This window comes from Triturus cristatus, chromosome 3_2 (genome assembly GCF_964204655.1).
Source record: "Triturus cristatus chromosome 3_2, aTriCri1.1, whole genome shotgun sequence".
In the NCBI taxonomy this organism is placed as follows: Eukaryota; Metazoa; Chordata; class Amphibia; order Caudata; family Salamandridae; genus Triturus; species Triturus cristatus.
Genome location: NC_140584.1, coordinates 187,855,984 through 187,875,762, shown reverse-complemented (window position 1 = coordinate 187,875,762; position 19,779 = coordinate 187,855,984). Strand labels below are relative to the sequence as shown.

Here is a 19,779-nt window from a genome sequence, read left to right as displayed (position 1 = left end):
TTGGAAAATTATATTTATCATTTTGAATCATACAAAAAAATCATAGACACGCGTCTATGTAATATTTTGTTGTGTAGCAGACCCTGCATTCTTTTCACCGAATGTTGCATGCTACTTTTATGCCCTAAAATTAATGATCAAAACCGAAAAACAGGCAGGCATTCTTTTCAAAGCCATTTTAGGTGCGAGTACGTTTTCGTCAAAAGATACATTTTGCAATGGCTTGGAAAGGTTTAAAATACAAAGGTCTGCTCCAGTGACAGGGCATATCCATCTTTTGAAGATAATCTGAAAGAGGGTGTTTATTAAAAATTAACCTGCTAGAGACCGGCTCTTATTTAATTTCTAGAAGTATGGTAAAATGATGCAGTTAAAATGAAAGCCCTGTGTGCAAAATGTGTGGCCATGAAATGTATCCTTGGACGCACAAGAATCCAATTCTAGATCCAAAAGACCGAGGTGAGGCAACCCATCCTTTAACCTGCTGTATTAGCCTCTGCAGATGGGGGCTTTCAAGCAAACAATATAATTAGCACATTAATTGTGTCATGGTGGAATGAGTGAATAAATCAGGCATGCAAGTGAATTCAAATTGTAAAAAAATGAAAAATACAATTAGCAAACTCATTGTGCAACCCTGAGCTATGGAAACCCCAGACAAAATGTTCTGCAAAGTCGCTAGCAATAGTCAAAAGAAATGCATCTCTGATTTGAAAGGTTTATGCTGGTGATTTATCTATTGTAACATTGAAGAGAAAATTGTATATAATTGTGTGTATCTCTATCTTTCATCTCTCTTGCTCTAGAGAGAGAGAGAGAGTGAGAGAGAGAGAGAGAGCAGTAGCCAAATCTATATGGCAGTCGCCAGTAGGTAGTAATAGTTAGGAAAAAATTTTTTTGACTTGTCTATATCTTTGGCACTGGTTGAGGAATCTTCACGAAACTTTTTTTTAAAAGTGTGCCGTTTATTGTAGTTGTGCATTGAAAGTTTCGGGGCAATCCCTCAAGCGGGGAGCAAGAAAAAGGAGGGGGTCAAAAAAGGGCATTTACGATGTTAATTCTGATAAGAGCTTTGAACACAACTACAGCCTGAACCGCTGGATGGAATTACAACAAATTTGGCAGAAAGGTAGCCTTTGGTTAGCAGATTACGCTTTTAGTTTTTTGGTGCAAATCTGTTCAGTAGTTTGCGAGAAATTAAAGGAAATTCAAATTTGTATATCTACGACCGCAAAGCCTTTGCAAATAAGACCCCCCAAAAATGTAAAAAAATAAATAGGGCAGGGTATGAATACCCTAACCCCTTAGTCTTGGTCCTGGAGTCCTGCAGGGAACCAGGCAGGGCAAAAAAAGCATTTCTTTTTTAACTCACAGCATAATTTGTGAATATTCATGAATATCGATGTGAATAAAAAAAAAGCACAGCCTCCCACGCTTGCTTATAATATTGCCCCCAGACGGGCCAGGTTCTGGAGGCATGCTGATTTTAATGTAATGAGGCCCCCCTCCTCAGGCTTATTTATACCCCAGAGACTACCACCTCCCCAGGGCTCAGGTTAATGTCAATGTAGGGGGCGGCCCCGGGTATACAGATACAAAAATAAATGGGGGGGCTGCGCAGACCCCCCTGAGCCCCAGGGACCACCACCTAAGCGGGGCTACAATAAACATGAACCCCCAGCCCCATACCACCATGGGGACAAATACCTTTTAAAAATGGAGGAGGGGTGCCGCGCAACACCCCTCCTGGGTCATATACGACCCCAGAGACCAGCCACTCTCTGGGGCTGGCCCATGCACAAGAAAGGAGGAGGCCAGCGCAGCCCCTTCCTGGAGTCCCTAGGGAATGCCACCTCCCAGGGTTGGCTCCTGCTATGTCCCTGGGTGCCTAGCACTGGGACATAACTGTTTGCTATTCCTTGGCGGGAACTGACAGCTCCCGCCAAACCAGAGCGAATACTCTACTTCCAGCAAACAGGAGCTGTCAAAGTGCTCCCACTTGCTGGAAGTGGAGTTTTCATCTCTTTCCCTGCTCACAGGCATGAAGAGATGAAAGTATTGCTCTCACACACAGAGAGCTGCATTTCCGGCAGGTCCTTGTGTGTGACAGAAATGCCGGCTCCTGCAGGAGGCAAGAAGCCAGCTAGGACTGCGGGGGTCTTCAGTCTCCCCCACAGTCCCCAACATGCACACTGGATGCCCTGGGTGGGCTCCAGGGCACCCAAGTAGACATGGCCAGGCCCCCGGGGATGGGTATCCCCAGAACTGAAATCAGTCAAGGGAGGGGACCACACAGCTCCACTTCCGCATTAAATTTCATCTGGGCCCAAAGCCAAAATCGGCCCCATGGAGGCGGGCCATCCCCCTCCCCATTAAATTTCAGCTGGCCTCGGCTGATGGGGTCCTTGGGACCGAAATTGGCCAGGGAGGGGGGCCACGCAGCCCCCTCCCCCATTAAGTCATGGCTGGGACCCGGGGCATGGGGTACCCGGGCCGTTTTGGCCCTAATGTGCCTCTCCAGAAATGTAACTTCAACGTTAGGTACTTATAAATATAAACATAGCAGGTGCCCCCACTTAAGCTCCACTTCTGTAAAGGACAAATTAGCGTAACTCCTGGGCTTGGGGAAAGCAAAGCAAGTGTGATTTCTTGGCAATTCTATGTTAAAAAACGATTTGAAATCCTTTGTGGAGTTGACTGCATTATTGATCTATTGGAGCACAATCTGTATGTAACTGTGACGAATCTGTTCTTTCTTGTCCTATCCTGGTGAGAGCAGAGTCCATAGTTCTCCCTTTAAATTGCTAGGAGCATGCAAATGTGAATATTACTTGGCTGCTTCCCTGTTTGGCCCCTCTCACCTTAGTAATATTATAAGGTCTTCCTGCCTTTTGCCAGGACGATGGACAGCTTAACAAGGATCCCCCCGATGCATTTCCTAATGATTTTGGTGAGGATTTCTTGATGCTGAGGAACATGAGGACATAGCCAGCCAACAAAAAAGCACTTACTTCATACAGTTCGGAGGTAGTACCCTTGTTTGGTGGAGCTTTACCTCTTTGTAGTCTCACAAATCCACTGAGACACTCATGCTCTCACTCACAGACCTACACACTCATGGAGGCACTCACAAACCCACTCAGACACTATCACACCTACTCACAGACCCACTCACAGACCCACTGAGACACTCACTCAGACACTCATGCACCTACAATGGCATGCACCCAGACACTCACACACCCACTCACAGACCTACTGAGACACTCACAGACCGACTCACACATCTATTGAGATACACTTGCACTCACTCACAAACTCACTCTCAAAGCTTACAGGTTACAGTTAGAAAATCAAATTTTAAAAACCTTAGAAATTCACTTAAAGGTTACAGGGACGTTACAGTTAGGAAACAACATAAATAAACCTTAGAAATTCATTAAAAAAACAAAGTTTATAGGGATGTTATAATTAGGAAAAAGAATAAAAAAAACTTAGAAGTTCTCTGAAAAACCAAAGGTTCCAGGGATGTTATAGTTAGGCTCAAATGTCACTCATATATAACCAGTGAAATTCAGCAGTTATAGTTAGCTGAGCTAACTATAGCTTATGCCCGGCAGAGCACTGCTTATGACCTCACATATTACCTCACTCATGATATGGTCAGTGTCATCACTGATGACAGCACTCATGACTTCTCAAATGACATCACTGATGACATCATCCACCGAACCACTAAAACACCCACTCATACCCCCATGCACCCTTTCATACACCAAATGACCTACCCATACATCCACTCACATATACTCTTACTCATCCACAGAGCCACTCACACACCCACTCACTCACTCACAGACAGCCACTCACACAGCCACTCAATTATACATACACCTATTCACATAGCCAGCCACCCACTCACCCATACACTCACTCACACAGCCATTCAGTGTCCTTTATAGCTACTCCCACTCCCATTTCTTCACCAATGCAGACACTCACAAACCCAAACACTCACCCATTCAGCCTCTCAACAGAGCCACTCACACTCCCACACAACTATTTACACACCCATTCACACATCAATTTAGTCACTCAGACATCACCCATACAGCCACTCAGACAGTCACTCTCTAACACAGCCACTCCCACACCTATTCAGTTAACCAAACACCCACTCAAAGAGCCAATCACTCACTCATACAGCTACTCACACAGCCACCCACACTCCCATACAGCCACTCACATACTCACTCCCCCACACAAATAGCAACTCACACAGCCACTCGCTCACACATACAGCTACTCACATACCACTTATTCACGTATACAGCTACTCCCACACCCACTTTTTCACCCGTACAACCACTCACACAACCATTTACACACCCAGCCAATCACACACTCATGCAAACATGGATACAGAGTCACTCACATATTGTATGTTAGAAATAGCATCACTCAATAGTAGTGCACAATGTATACGAATTAAAATTTTGTAGTGCCTTAGTATATATGTTTATCACTCTTTTAAAACTCTCACAATCCCTGGATGATGTCATCAGTGATGTCATTTGAAATGTCATCAGTGATATCATCAGCGATGTCACTGACCATGTCATGAGTGATGTGATATGTGAGGTCATAAGCAGTGCATTTTGGGGGCATAAGTTATAGTTAGCTGAGCTAACTATAACTGCTGAATTTCACTGGTTTTGAGCGATGGAAATTAGAGTTTAACTATAACGTCCCTATAACTTTTGGCTTTTTCAATGAATTTCAAATATTTTTTTAATACTATTTCCTAACTATAAAGTCCCTGCAAACTTTGTTTTTTTCAGTGAATATATAATCTCCTTCTCCTAGTTTCAGCACGTCGCCCAGGGGCTGCCTGCTCATTAGAGGTCCTAGTGTTCAGCGCTATGCTGCACACTGATATCTTATTCCACAAAAGCGGCTTCACTTTGGTCAAGAATGCCATGGCACTTCGGTGCAGTTGCAGATAAAGTTTTTTAATAAATCCACACACAAAAGAACAGCATCAATGCGTTTCGTTGCCTCAGAGCATCTTGGTCATGAGCAAGGTGCTTCCCTTCCTGCACAAAAACAATCCTGTCTGAAATGCGGGCACACTTATAGCATGGCACAAGGTTTCTGGCATTGGCCCCAGACTACACTCAGTGCACCAGCGCAGGGAGAGAGCAGAAATGTGTCATTTATTCGTAGATAAGGTGCATTCCTGCTGTTTCTCTGTCACGCAGTGCAGCAAGCTATCTTGCTGTGTTGCGCTGCGTGACTTCTTCGCAAGCTGGTTCCTAGGAATGTTTATCGTCCAAAGGTGCACTGGGAAACTGTTTATAATGTACACATATCTGCATGTAAAGGAAACTACCACAGACAAGCGATGTTGTTGAGTCCATTAAAGGATGGGATATTATCCGATTACAATGTAGCTTTTCTGGGTCAGTTCTCTTGAGAGAACCGAAAGGCCTTTGTGTGGAGGCTACTGAAGGCGGTATCTGAGAAGAACTTGGTTTGGATCTAATCAGCACCCATATTCGTTTGAAGATGTTTTTCACAATGCTGATTTTCGAAATTGTTTTTTAAGAAATTGTGTTATTGTTTGAGAAGGGTGGAAGCCCCACCCAGGCAACAACCACAATCTTTGTCAGTGTGAACCCCAAAAGTCACAAAATTATCCTTTGTTTATCCCTCCTATAGCTTTGCACAAAAGCAGTTAGGCTTAACTAAGAGACAATGGGGCTTTTTCACAAATTTGGCAGCGCCACGTTACCACATTTCCAAAATGCAGAGATGCGCCGTATTTACAATACGGTGCACCCCTGTGTTTTCCCTAGAGCTGGTGCTAAAATTAGCTGCCTAGCACCAACGAAGGCACCCTTGCACCAAACTGCAGGAGAGCCTGCATTGCAGAGAATGATAGTTTATGTGCAGAAGGTGTCCCTTCCTGTACATAAACAATCAATAATGGTGATGTGTTACTTCTATGTGTACTGCAGAATGCAGCACACATAGAAGTAGCAAAACATCAATATTTAATGATTGTTTATGTGCAGGAAGGGACACCATCCTGCACATAAACAATCATTCATGGTGTTTTGCTCTTTCTATGTTTGCTACAGAATGTAGCACACACAAAAAAAGCAAAAACGAGGAGAAATAAAAGTATTTTACCTCGTATCACCATTCTAATGCCTGCTCTTGAATTACATTAGTTTTTTGTGCTGCCTCAGATTTACACATCCTTGTAAATCTGGGGCAGAGTCAAAAAGCAATGGGTGTTGCGGTGGAATTCCCACAGATATCTGCGTAAAAGGGTACCATATTTACAAAGCCACCTTAAGTCACAAAAAGTGGCTTAACTCCATTTTGTAAATATGGAACAGGGTATTGTGCCAATGCCCTTGTAAATACGCCCCAATGTGTAAAGTATTTATGCGGCACACAAACAGTAATAAAGTGAAAACACAACACAAGAATAATCTCAAAATGTCAACCTTTTTTGTGAAAGTATCAGCAATAAGCAGAAAACGCCATTATCAGGTTTTCGGGTTGGTTGCATGGACTAGGTTAGTCTCCCAAAGATTTTGTTTTCCATGTCTGGCACAAATAGATGGTCGATTTGCATTTGAGGGGGCAGTGTAATATAGGCTTTCAGTGTAAAGGAAATGTCAAGAATCATGGATGGTCATAGCCATAGCACGAAGAGCAGGTCGTCCCTGGATCTTATCATTGGTTGATCATCGTGGAAGGTTGCTGGTGATGTGAAGTGCAGGTCTTGCGCTGCTGCTCCTCCTGGAAGGTCACTGTTAGCGTGAAGAGCTGATCCCAATGGAGGTTAGTGCTGGTGGTGTGCACTGGCTGCTGTCTTGGGGTGAACTGCCAAATTCATGATCGTAAAATGTCAGGATTTTCACCTTTACTTCAGGAGGAGCTAGGGCAACCTATTGATACTAGGGGTCCAGAACCTTGGGAGGCACCTCTTGGGGATCAGGGCAAACTCCAGCAGAGGAGAGCAGCAGTACTAGGCAGGCCCAGTTGGTACTGGTGAGTTGGCCAGTTGAAAAAAGGCCTGGGAACATTGTTTGTATCCTGTATTTCACACAAGCGGTCACACAACTGACACTTGGAGTCAATATGGGTAGAGTGGGATTGAGGCAAGTAGGTCCAGTTTTCCTACTTCAGACATCAAGGCAATCCTTCCAGCAGAAGGGCAGTCCTTCTGGCAGCAGGGCAGTACTTCTTCTGAATCTTTCACATGTCCAGGAGAGTGCTGATGAGTGGTCCTTAAGTATCTAGTTTTTATACCTGGTGACAGTCTTTGTGTGGGAAAATTTCCTTACCTATCCGGGTTCTGGTCGGTTCTTCCCTCTTCCCTTGGGCCTGGCTCTAAACTGCTTTGGGTGACAAAAGCAGGGGCAGGCCTGGTGTCAGGTTCCTTTGTGAGTGCTGCATGCAGCACCCTATGAAATGTAACAGGGCAGGGGACAACTCCTTCCCAGCCATCTTACCAGAAGACCTTCTCCCCTCAACCCAGGCATCCTTTGTTTTACTGTCTGGAAGCAATACACAACCCACAACAGCAGAGCCATTCACAGTCATGTGCCCAGGTATACTGGCAGAAAGACACATTTGATCTAGGCAGAAAAATGCCAACTTTCTAAAAGTGGCATTTTCATAATATTAACTTAAAATCCAGCTTAACAATTAAACAGAATTTAAAATTACAATTCAAGTGAAAACCTTGTTTATCTACCTGCTCCCCGTCTGAAGTTAACACATATTAAGTGGTAAGTGGTAGTCTGTGGAGCAGATAGACCTTACAAAAGTGAAAATGACTTTAGGAGATTTTCACTGTCAAGACATGTCAAAGTTAAACTCACATGTCCTACCTTTTGAATAAAATGCACCCTGTCCTATGAGATTTTACGGCTTACCTCAGGGGTTGCTTATAAGCATTAAAAAGGAAGGTTTATTTTGCCAGTTCAAAATTGTGGTTTAAAACTACACTACAGGCTGTAGTGGCAGGTAGGTGATAAGTTTTAAAAGGCTACTTTAATGGGTGGCAGAATGAGTGCTGCAGCCCACTAGTAGCATTTATTTTACACGCCATGGGCACATATAGTGTCCTTCACTAAGGACTTACAAGGAAATTAAATGTGCCAATTAGGTGTAGGCCAATTTTATCATGTTTTACGGAGAAAAACAAATTGGCCTACACCTAATTGGCGCATGTAATTTCCTTGTAAGTCCTTAGTAAATGACTTACAAGGAAATTAAATGCTCAATTAGGTGCAGGCAAATTATATCATGTTTTAGGGAGAGAGTACAGGCAGTTTATCATAAAAGCCAACAAAAACAGGTTCCACAAAGGAAGGCAAACCTCTGGGATGACCCTGCAGAAAAAGCCAGGTCCAACAGTTGTTTTGAATTAAAGTGTCAATTGCTTGCAAGAAGCAGTCGACAGTTAAGGGGTTTATTTAGACCTTGGTAGGTAGTCTTCTGACCCTGTTGGGGTGTCTAGGCCCTCCCTTGAAAATATAGAATTTGTTCCCATGGAATCATTCCAAAATTAAAATTAATTATTTATTAATACATGGAATCAAACCTACATATACATGAAGCCAAAACAGTGTTGACCCATATAAATGTTTAATCAAAATAAACAACAGTGTGGACTGTAGGAGTGCGAGCGAATTAAAGTGGCAGACTCCCTGTAGGAGAGTAGGATCTGCTTCACATGGGTACCCCCACTTTTTTCTGGTGTTTCACTGTTTTTTTACCTTAGACTGGCTGTGGCCCTACTAATCAGGACCCCAGCCTAGCTGCTTCCTCTCTAAAATGGTTTTCATGTACATTAGGTACATTTCTAATTGGATTCTGGAGTGCCTTATAAGCCCCTAGTATATGGTATACTATGTACCTAGGGCATAGGTACCTCAGAGGCCTAACAGGGGCTGAGGCATGTATTATGACAACCCTGGGAAGCACTCCAAAATGACACTACAGGTCTGCTACTGCAGCCTGGGTAAGGTGGTGCTTACACCCCTTACTGTGGTATAGGCTACCTATATCACTACCATTGCACACACATATAAAACCTATAAGACACTCCTATGGCAGGCCTTAACAATCCTGAAAGCAGAGTGCTTGGTTTTAATGTGAGAGGGTGCCCCTGCATGATCAGAGCCCCTCTGCAGCGTTCGAAGTACCTCCTCTGATGCTGTTTGTGGTGCAGCCTGACCATATACTCTTAAGTGCATTATAACCTCGCGGTAAATGCTAACTTTGGACTGGCTGCACGGAAACATGTGTTGGGTGTCAAATGCTTTGGAATACTACCCCCCCCCACCAGTTCTGGTGGCGGGGGTAGCATTCCACCCTTCTAGAGGGAGAGACATGTTCACACTGGTCTAACCCGGTAAAGAAATTTCTACAGTCCTGGCATCACAAAATGGATGCCACTGCCACAGACACGGGTTTGGCCTCATGCTGCTGACCGAAACTCTGGCAGGGGAGGCCTGAACAAAAGGTTTCCTGTCCCACGGAGGTGTAACCACTTCCTCAGACAGGCAGATGTGTATTGGGGCTGGGCAGGAGCACTCTCTGGTGCTTTGAAGTCCTGCCCTGGGGGCACACTTGGTGTCCCTGTGCATTGTCCAGTTCAAACCTGTTGCAGGGGCTACCTGCCCCTGCTCTGGCACGAAACTGGACAAAGGAAATGGGTGTAACCACCCCTCTTTCCAAACCCTCCCATAGGTGGGTCCCTAGACTATGTCCAACCCCCAAACTTTGTATAAGTATGGGAACCCAGTCCTTGCGACTTTAGATTACCCTGGACGAAACTTTGCAACATATATCCTGGACCTTCGACTTTCTACTTTAACTAGAAGACTGAAGAAATCTCCCTTGGGTTCAAGGAGTGACTCCCCTGCTTGGCAGGCACCAAAGAAGCAACTGTCTGTTCTGCAATTCTGAAGCTCTCGTCGGACGCTGAAGTCTCTGCATCCCCAGAGGTGGATTTCGAGACTTTCCCGAGGCTACCCTGAGTCCACAGCGAAGCTGAGGCCTGTAGCTATAGTGGGTTACGTGGAACCATGACCCCTGGACACCATGATCTTTAGCTGATCCGTCATCTTCCTGGTCTTCCTCGAAGTTGTGCTTTGGGCTCCGAGTAGCGCCAGCCTTGAGCACCTCCTGCACCGAAGATTTCTGGCCTCCACTTCACGAGTGACCCATGGGCCTGTTTCCGGTGCGACCGCTTGAGGTTCCTTCGCGATCGCTAGCCCGTTGGCTAGTAGGTCCCCACGAGTTCTGGTGGCGTGGGTAGCATTCCACCCTTCTAGAGGGAGTGACATGTTTACACTGGTCTAACCCGGTAAAGAAATTTCTACAGTCCTGGCATCACAAAATGGATGCCACTGCCACAGACACGGGTTTGGCCTCATGCTGCTGACCGGAACTCTGACAGGGGAGGCCTGGACAATAGGTTTCCTGTCCCAGGGAGGTGTAACCACTTCCTCAGACAGGCAGATGTGTATTGGGGCTGGGCAGGAGCACTCTCTGGTGCTTTGAAGTCCTGCCCTGGGGGCACACTTGGTGTCCCTGTGCATAGTCCAGTTCAAAACGGTTGCAGGGGCTACCTGCCCCTGCTCTGGCACGAAACTGGACAAAGGAAATTGGTGTAACCACCCCTCTTTCCAAACCCTCCCATAGGTGGGTCCCTAGAGTATGTCCAACCCCCAAACTTTGTATAAGTATGGGAACCCAGTCCTTGCGACTTTAGATTACCCTGGACGAAACTTTGCAACATATATCCTGGACCTTCGACGTTCTACTTTAACTAGAAGACTGAAGAAATCTTCCTTGGGTTCAAGGAGTGACTCCCCTGCTTGGCAGGCACCAAAGAAGCAACTGTCTGTTCTGCAATTCTGAAGCTCCTGCCGGACGCTGAAGTCTCTACATCCCCAGAGGTGGATTTCTAGACTGTCCCGAGGCTACCCTGAGTCCACAGCGAAGCTGAGGCCTGTGGCTATAGTGGGTGACGTGGAACCATGACCCCTGGACACCATGATCTTTTGCTGACCCGTCATCTTCCTGGTCTTCCTCCAAGTTGTGCTTTGGGCTCCAAGTAGCGCCAGCCTTGAGCACCTCCTGCACCGAAGATTTCTGGCCTCCACTTCACGAGTGACCCATGGGCCTGTTTCCAGTGCGACCGCTTGAGGTTCCTTCGCAATCGCTAGCCCGTTGGCTAGTAGGTCCCCACGAAGACAACTCCTATTCTGATTGGGCTTTCCTGCTTGCTCCAGACGTGCCCCGACTTACCCTCGCTGTGTGAGTCCCCCAGACCTTGCTGGTCTGCACCAACGTCCTTTCTCTGTTTCCAAGTGACTTGCCGTTGCCGTTGCCATGGCTTGTTGGGTCCAATCTGGTCGCCGACAATGCAGCACTCAACAGACTTTGTGGGACAGATGGAATCCAGCTCCTGGTTGTCATCGGCACCTCCTGGACCTCGTTGCAGAAGAGTCAAGACACCCATCAACTCACTTGAAGCACCCAACATCTGTGGGCATTGGTCTATCGTGCACTTGGTCACTGGTAAGTGACCCAGACACTGTTCCCTCTCCTTTCAGGTTCCTTCCATCCTTGATCCGGGCTTGGATCTCTCCGGACTCTTCTCCTCTTCACGGCAGCAGCACTTCCTGAGCAGCTTCCATTGAAAACAGCAACGCGACCCGACACCATTTGACATCTATGCACCCGGCTTCCCTGGGTGAGGTAACTCGAGTACTCTGGTGCTCCCGTGGGTGTTGGCCCTAGACACCTCTAAGTCCAAAAGGGTTTGCTCGTAGTCATCCTCTAAGTGTCCTTAAACTCTTAAATCCAACCGCGACTTTCCCCATAGATGTAAACGGCGATTCGCGGCTGTGTTCTCACACTGCACGCGTCCCCCGTGGGTCCCCTGTGTCACTACCTTGGGTGGTTCCTTGTGGTCCAAGCACTTCTACAGGCTCTAGGTCGTGTGTCTAGTTCAGTTGTGGTTCTTATACCACTTTATTGTTATATGGTTTGGTACGCCCCTAGGGCCCAAACATGTATTTGGGCTTTTACTGTTGAATACTGACTTGTAACTTAAGTACTTCGAACTCCAGTCTCATAAAGAGACTAGAGGGGTGTGTTTTATCTTAAATACATATATTTTAAATATATACCTGGTGTGGTTGTCCTTTCATTTTATTATTCAAGAGATTATAGACTAGTAAAACAAGCTGCTTTACATTCCTTCAAGACTTAGCCTGAAGGCTGCTCTCCATAGCTACCACTAGGACAGTTTTCAATAAAGGTTGTCTTTAACCTATCACCATAAGGGGTTGTTTGGACTGATGCAAGGTGCCCACTATAACTAGTGGACAGCATATATCAGGCCAACTTCTCACATTGGTGTGCAGCGTGTGGGATTCCAGCTTGCTATTGTTTTACCAGATAATCTCAATTGAATTGATCAACTGAAAACCACTAAAGGTACCTTAGGTACATATAATATCAAGTTTAGTATACAGTAAGTTCTACTGAACTTAGAGTTGTATGTTAAGGGATAGCACACCCTTTCTACAACTCAAGAGAGTTGTAGGTAGTGCAATACACCACACCACACTAGTAATGTCTAATCAGCAAGGAACCAGTGGGTCCCTGCCAGAAGCCAGTGGGCTTCTCCCCTATAAATATGAGGACCTCTCCTTTGCACAGCTTAGGGCCTTATGTTCCATTAAGCAGCTGAAGACAGGCAAAAGCCCAACCACCCAGCATCTTTTAAAGATACTCAGGCTGGATGATCTCTCAGAGCCTAGTGGGCCTGAAGGGTTAGGCAGAGTGGGTGGGGCAGCAGCTGAGGGTGGGCCTAGGGGTAGAAACTCCCCTGACCCCACCTCTACTTCTGACCAGACGGATGACAATGACCAGGATCTGGTGACCCAGCTCCCCTGGATGAGGATGAGGAGGATGACAACAATGCTCCCCTCTTAGTCCCTCCAGGAAGAGTTGAAAACAGGGTTAGAGGGGAAAGATCTCTCTCAAGGGAGTCTGTCCAGTCTACCTCATCTGTAGGGACCTCTGTTTCTTCTCACAGAGGGAGGGAAACCTCCCAGGAGAGGAGAGAGACTGCTGAAGTATGAGCAAGATAAGTTCAACCTCAGAAAGCAGCAGATGGCCCTAGATAGAGAAGCCCTAGAGCTCTACAGAGCTAGTAAAAAGGAGGGACTCGAGTCCCTTGGTGGCAGAAATTTCCCTAGAGATAGGGAGAGGTCTTATGACCATAGAAACCTAAGTAAGATTGTCCCTCCCTACCAGAGTGGGGTTGACATCCACAAATGGATAACTGCCTTGGAGAGGGCCTGTAAAGTACAGACGGTCCCCAAGGGCAGTGGGCAGCAATCTTATGTCTCTCCTTTGCAGACAAAGGTAGAGATAAGCTCCTCACTTTAAGAGAAGAGGATGCTGATGATTACCAGGTCATGAAAAGTGCACTGATAGATAGGTTTGGCCTAACCACTGAACAATACAGGTTAAAGTTCAGGGATACCCAAAAGGCACAAATTCAAGAATGGGTGGACTTTGTTGACTGTGCTGCTAAGGCTCTGGGAGGTTGGTTATTGGGCAGTAAAGTGTGTGACTTCATAGGATTGTACAATCTGATAATGAGGGAGCAGATTCTTAATAACTGTCAAAATCAGCTGTTGCACCAGTACCTGGTAGACTCTGATCTGACTTCTCCCCAAGAATTGGGAAAGAAGACAGCCAAATGGGTCAGAACCAGGGTGAGGCAGAAGGTACAGAACCAAGGTGGTGACCCAAAGAAGCAAGATTCTAAGAACTTTGACAAGGGTGGGCACAAGGGTAAGGACCAGTAGTCTTCTCAAGGGCCCCAAAAATCGTCTTCAGGTCGGGATTCACAGGCTAACAAAGGGAAAGGCCAAAAGAAACCATGGCGCAAAGTCTGTAAGCAAAAGCCACACTGGACCAGTGATTGCACCAAGTCCAAAGAGAATACTCCAGCCCCCACCAATGCCCCTAAGGCACGTGCTCCCCCTAGTGCAGTTACAATTGGTGGTGGGAATACACAGCCAAAGGGTTTAGTAGGGTTGACCCTAGGTACTGAGTTGGGCTCTGGCCTAGTCAGAGAAACCACTCAGGCTGTTCTTGTCTGTGATGGGGCATGGATATGACCCGAGTCCTAGTAACGTGGGCAAGTACAGGCAACAGCCTTTAATCAATGGAGTACAGGCTTTGGCATTCAGGGACACAGGAGCAAGTGTCACTATGGTGACAAAAGATCTTGTGCATCCTGGGCAGATTATACTTGGTGAAATGTACCAAGTGACCAATGCTAGCAATGTCAGAACAGACCATTCTCTGGCAGTTGTTAACTTCTCCTGGGAACCCCAAGCCTGGTGCCACCAGGAGGTTGGTAATACCTCAGAAGTTTAGGGGCTTCCTATTGACCCTAGCCCATGATATCCCTTTAGCAGGTCACCTGGGCCAGAACAAGACTTGGGACAGACTAGTCCCTCACTTTCACTGACCCCACATGTCTGAAGACACAAAGAAGTTTTCTCTTTCCTGTGTAACCTGCCAAGCCAGTGGCAAAGCACGTGGCACTAAAAAGGCCCCCCTGATACCACTACCTGTGGTGGGGGTGCCCTTTGAAAGGGTAGGGATTGACATTGTTGGTCCCATGGAACCCCAAACAGCATCTGGGCGCAGGTTTATCCTGGCGGTAGTGGATCATGCCACCAGGTACCCAGAAACTATACCCCTTAGGACCACTACAGCACCTGTGGTGGCAAGAGCCCTGTTGGGAGTTTTCTCAAGAGTGGGTTTTCCTAAGGAGGTGGTATCAGACAGAGGTACCAACTTTTGTCTGGATACTTAAGGGCAATATGGAAGGAGTGTGGAGTGACTTACAAATTCTCCACACCCTATCACCCACAATGCAATGGTTTAGTTGCAAGGTTCAACAAAACCTTAAAGGGCATGATTAAAGAGCTCCCAGAGAAGCTTAGGCGAAAATAGGACATTCTCTTTCCCTGCCTTTTGTTTGCATATAGGGAGGTGCCACAAAAGGGGTTTGGCTACAGCCCCTTTGAACTTTTGTTTGGTCACCCTGTCAGGGGTCCATTGTGTTTGGTGAAGGAAGGATGGGAGTTACCTCTCAAGCCCCCAAAGCAAGACATAGTGGACTATGTACTTGGTCTCTGCTCCAGGATAGCTGAGTACATGAAAAAGGCAACTAAAAACCTTGAGGCTAGCCAGGAACTGCAAAAAATCCTGGCATGACCAAAAGGCTGTACTGACTGTTTACCAGCCAGGACAGAAAGTGTGGGTGTGGGAGCCTGTGGCCCCAGCAGCTCTCCAAGACAAGAGGAGTGGACCCCAGTCTATTGTTGAACAGAAGGGAGAGGTAACTTATTTAGTAGACCTAGGAACTCCCAGGAGTCCCCACAGGGTTCTCCATGTCAACAGGCTAAAGCCATATGTAGACAGGGCTGACACTGGCTTGCTCATGGCTACTGATGAGGGACAGGAGGAAGAGAGTGACCCACTCCCTGACCTTCTCTCACAGAACCCTGATGATGGGTCAGTTGATGGTGTGGCCTAGTGCAGTTACAATTGGTGGTGGGAATACACAGCCAAAGGGTTTAGTAGGGTTGACCCTAGGTACTGAGTTGGGCTCTGGCCTAGTCAGAGAAACCACTCAGGCTGTTCTTGTCTGTGATGGGGCATGGATATGACCCGAGTCCTAGTAACGTGGGCAAGTACAGGCAACAGCCTTTAATCAATGGAGTACAGGCTTTGGCATTCAGGGACACAGGAGCAAGTGTCACTATGGTGACAAAAGATCTTGTGCATCCTGGGCAGATTATACTTGGTGAAATGTACCAAGTGACCAATGCTAGCAATGTCAGAACAGACCATTCTCTGGCAGTTGTTAACTTCTCCTGGGAACCCCAAGCCTGGTGCCACCAGGAGGTTGGTAATACCTCAGAAGTTTAGGGGCTTCCTATTGACCCTAGCCCATGATATCCCTTTAGCAGGTCACCTGGGCCAGAACAAGACTTGGGACAGACTAGTCCCTCACTTTCACTGACCCCACATGTCTGAAGACACAAAGAAGTTTTCTCTTTCCTGTGTAACCTGCCAAGCCAGTGGCAAAGCACGTGGCACTAAAAAGGCCCCCCTGATACCACTACCTGTGGTGGGGGTGCCCTTTGAAAGGGTAGGGATTGACATTGTTGGTCCCATGGAACCCCAAACAGCATCTGGGCGCAGGTTTATCCTGGCGGTAGTGGATCATGCCACCAGGTACCCAGAAACTATACCCCTTAGGACCACTACAGCACCTGTGGTGGCAAGAGCCCTGTTGGGAGTTTTCTCAAGAGTGGGTTTTCCTAAGGAGGTGGTATCAGACAGAGGTACCAACTTTTGTCTGGATACTTAAGGGCAATATGGAAGGAGTGTGGAGTGACTTACAAATTCACCACACCCTATCACCCACAATGCAATGGTTTAGTTGCAAGGTTCAACAAAACCTTAAAGGGCATGATTAAAGAGCTCCCAGAGAAGCTTAGGCGAAAATAGGACATTCTCTTTCCCTGCCTTTTGTTTGCATATAGGGAGGTGCCACAAAAGGGGTTTGGCTACAGCCCCTTTGAACTTTTGTTTGGTCACCCTGTCAGGGGTCCATTGTGTTTGGTGAAGGAAGGATGGGAGTTACCTCTCAAGCCCCCAAAGCAAGACATAGTGGACTATGTACTTGGTCTCTGCTCCAGGATAGCTGAGTACATGAAAAAGGCAACTAAAAACCTTGAGGCTAGCCAGGAACTGCAAAAAATCCTGGCATGACCAAAAGGCTGTACTGACTGTTTACCAGCCAGGACAGAAAGTGTGGGTGTGGGAGCCTGTGGCCCCAGCAGCTCTCCAAGACAAGAGGAGTGGACCCCAGACTATTGTTGAACAGAAGGGAGAGGTAACTTATTTAGTAGACCTAGGAACTCCCAGGAGTCCCCACAGGGTTCTCCATGTCAACAGGCTAAAGCCATATGTAGACAGGGCTGACACTGGCTTGCTCATGGCTACTGATGAGGGACAGGAGGAAGAGAGTGACCCACTCCCTGACCTTCTCTCACAGAACCCTGATGATGGGTCAGTTGATGGTGTGGCCTTGGCAGGCAGCCTCACTGCCCAGCAGCAAACTGATTGCAGACAGGTGCTCAATCAGTTCAAAAACATGTTTTCTCTGACTCCAAGTCAGACTACCTGGTGCACTCATGAAGTGGACACTGGGGACAGCCTGCCTATAAAAAATAAGATTTATAGGCAACCTGACCATGTCAGGGACTGTATCAGGACAGAAGTCCAGAAAATGTTGGATTTGGGAGTTATTGAACCCTCAGATAGCCCTTGGGCTAGTCCAGTGGTCCTTGTGCCAAAACCTCACACCAGTGGTGGGAAAAGAGAGATGATGTTTTGTGTGGACTACAGGGATCTCAATGCAGTCACTAGGACTGATGCCCATCCAATTCCAAGGGCAGATGAGCTTATAGATACTTTGGCCTCAGCCAAGTGCCTTAGCACATTTGACTTGACAGCTGTCTACTGGCAGATCAGACTAGGTGATGATGCAAAGCCAAAAACTGCATTTTTGATGCATTTTCGATCCCCAGTGGGCACTACCAATTTGTGGTGATGCCCTTTGGTTTGAAGAATGCACCTACCACTTTCCAATGGTTGGTGAATACAGTTCTCACAGGTCTGGAAGCCTACAGTGCAGCTTATCTAGATGATATTGCTGTCTTTAGCTCCACGTGGGAGGATCACCTGGTCCACCTAAGGAACGTTTTGGAGGCCCTGCAAAAGGCAGGCCTCACTATCAAGGCCACCAAGTGCCAGATAGGGCAGAGTCAGGTTGTGTACCTGGGCCACCTTGTAGGTGGAGGCCAGGTTCAACCACTGCAGAGCAAAATCCAGACCATCATGGACTGGGTTGCTCCAACCACCCAGACTCAGGGGAGAGCCTTCTTAGGCCTGACTGGGTACTATAGGAGATTTGTCAAGGGGTATGGATCAATAGTAACACCCCTGAATGACTTAACTACTAAGAAAATGCCCAAAAAGGTTCAGTGGACAGCTAGCTGTCAAAAGAAATTTGATGACCTGAAGCAGACCATCTGCACTGCTCCCATTCTACAGAGTCCTGATTACTCCAAGAAATTCATTGTCCAAACAGATGCATCTGAATTGGGGGTAGGGGCTGTACTGTCACAATTGAAATATGAAGGTCAGGATCAGCCAGTAGCCTTCATAAGCAGAAGGCTGACCCCTAGAGAGAAACGTTGGTCAGCCATTGAGAGGGAGGCCTTTGCTGTGGTTTTGGCTCTGAAAAAGTTGAGGCCATACTTGTTTGGTACTCACTTCCTAGTTCAGACAGACCATAAGCCCCTCTTATGGCTAAAACAAATGAAGGGTGAAAACCCCAAACTGCTTAGGTGGTCCATTTCCCTACAGGGGATGGACTTTACAGTGGAACATAGACCTGGGAGTGACCATGCCAATGCAGATTGACTCTCTAGGTATTTCCACTTAGAACATGAAGACTCAACTGGTCAAGGTTAGTTTAATGTCCCTGCATTTGGGGGGTTGTGTAGGAGAGTAGGATCTGCTTCACATGGGTACCCCTACCTTTTGCTGGTGTTTCACTGTTTTTTTACCTTAGTCTGGCTGTGGCCCTGCTAATCAGGACCCCAGCCTAGCTGCTTCCTCTCTAAAATGGTTTCCATGTACATTAGGTACATTTCTAATTGGATTCCGGGGTGCCTTATAAGCCCCTAGTATATGGTATACTATGCACCTAGGGCATAGGTACCTCAGAGGCCTACCAGGGGCATGTATTATGCCACCCCTGGGAAGCACTCCAAAATGACACCACAGGTCTGCTACTGCAGCCTGGGTAAGGTGGTGCTTGCACCCCTTACTGTGGTATAGGTTACCTATATCACTACCATTGCACACACATATAACACCTATAAGTCACTCCTATGGCAGGCCTTAACAATCCTGAAAGCAGAGTGCTTGGCTTTTATGTGAGAGGGTGCCCCTGCATGAGCAGAGGGCCTCTGCAGTGTTCGGAGTACCTCCTCTGATGCTGTTTGTGGTGCAGCCTGACCATATACTCTTAAGTGCATTATAACCTCGCGGTAAATGCTAACTTTGGACTGGCTGCACGGAAACATGTAGTGTTGGGTGTCAAACACTTTGGAATACTACCCCCCACCCCACCAGTTCTGGCAGCGGGGGTAGCATTCCACCCTTCTAGAGGGAGAGACATGTTCACACTGGTCTCACCCGGTAAAGACTTTCTACAGCCCTTGCATCACAAAATGGATGCCACTGCCACAGACACGGGTCTGGCCTCCTGCTGCTGACCGAATTTCTGGCAGGGGAGACCTGGACAATAGGGGGCCGATTCACAGAACTAATTTAAGACAAAATCCTAAACTTACCACTTTTGGGATTAGGAGAAGTTAGGATTTTGTCTTAAATTTGTCTTAAGTCAAACTTAAGACAGACTTAAGACAGTCTTAAGACAGACTTAAGACAGTCTTAATACAGACTAAAGACAAACTTAAGACAGACTTAAGACAGTCTTAAGACAGACTTAAGACAGTCTTAAGACAGACTTAAGACAAACTTAAGACAGACTTA

At 46.7% G+C, this 19,779-nt stretch overlaps 1 long non-coding RNA gene across 3 annotated transcripts in view; it reads right to left on the bottom strand.

Annotated features, from left to right (window-relative positions):
* The window catches only part of LOC146856984 (uncharacterized), a 266,518-nt gene that overhangs the window by 239,682 nt on the left and 7,057 nt on the right, over positions 1–19,779 (bottom strand). The window lies entirely within an intron of this gene.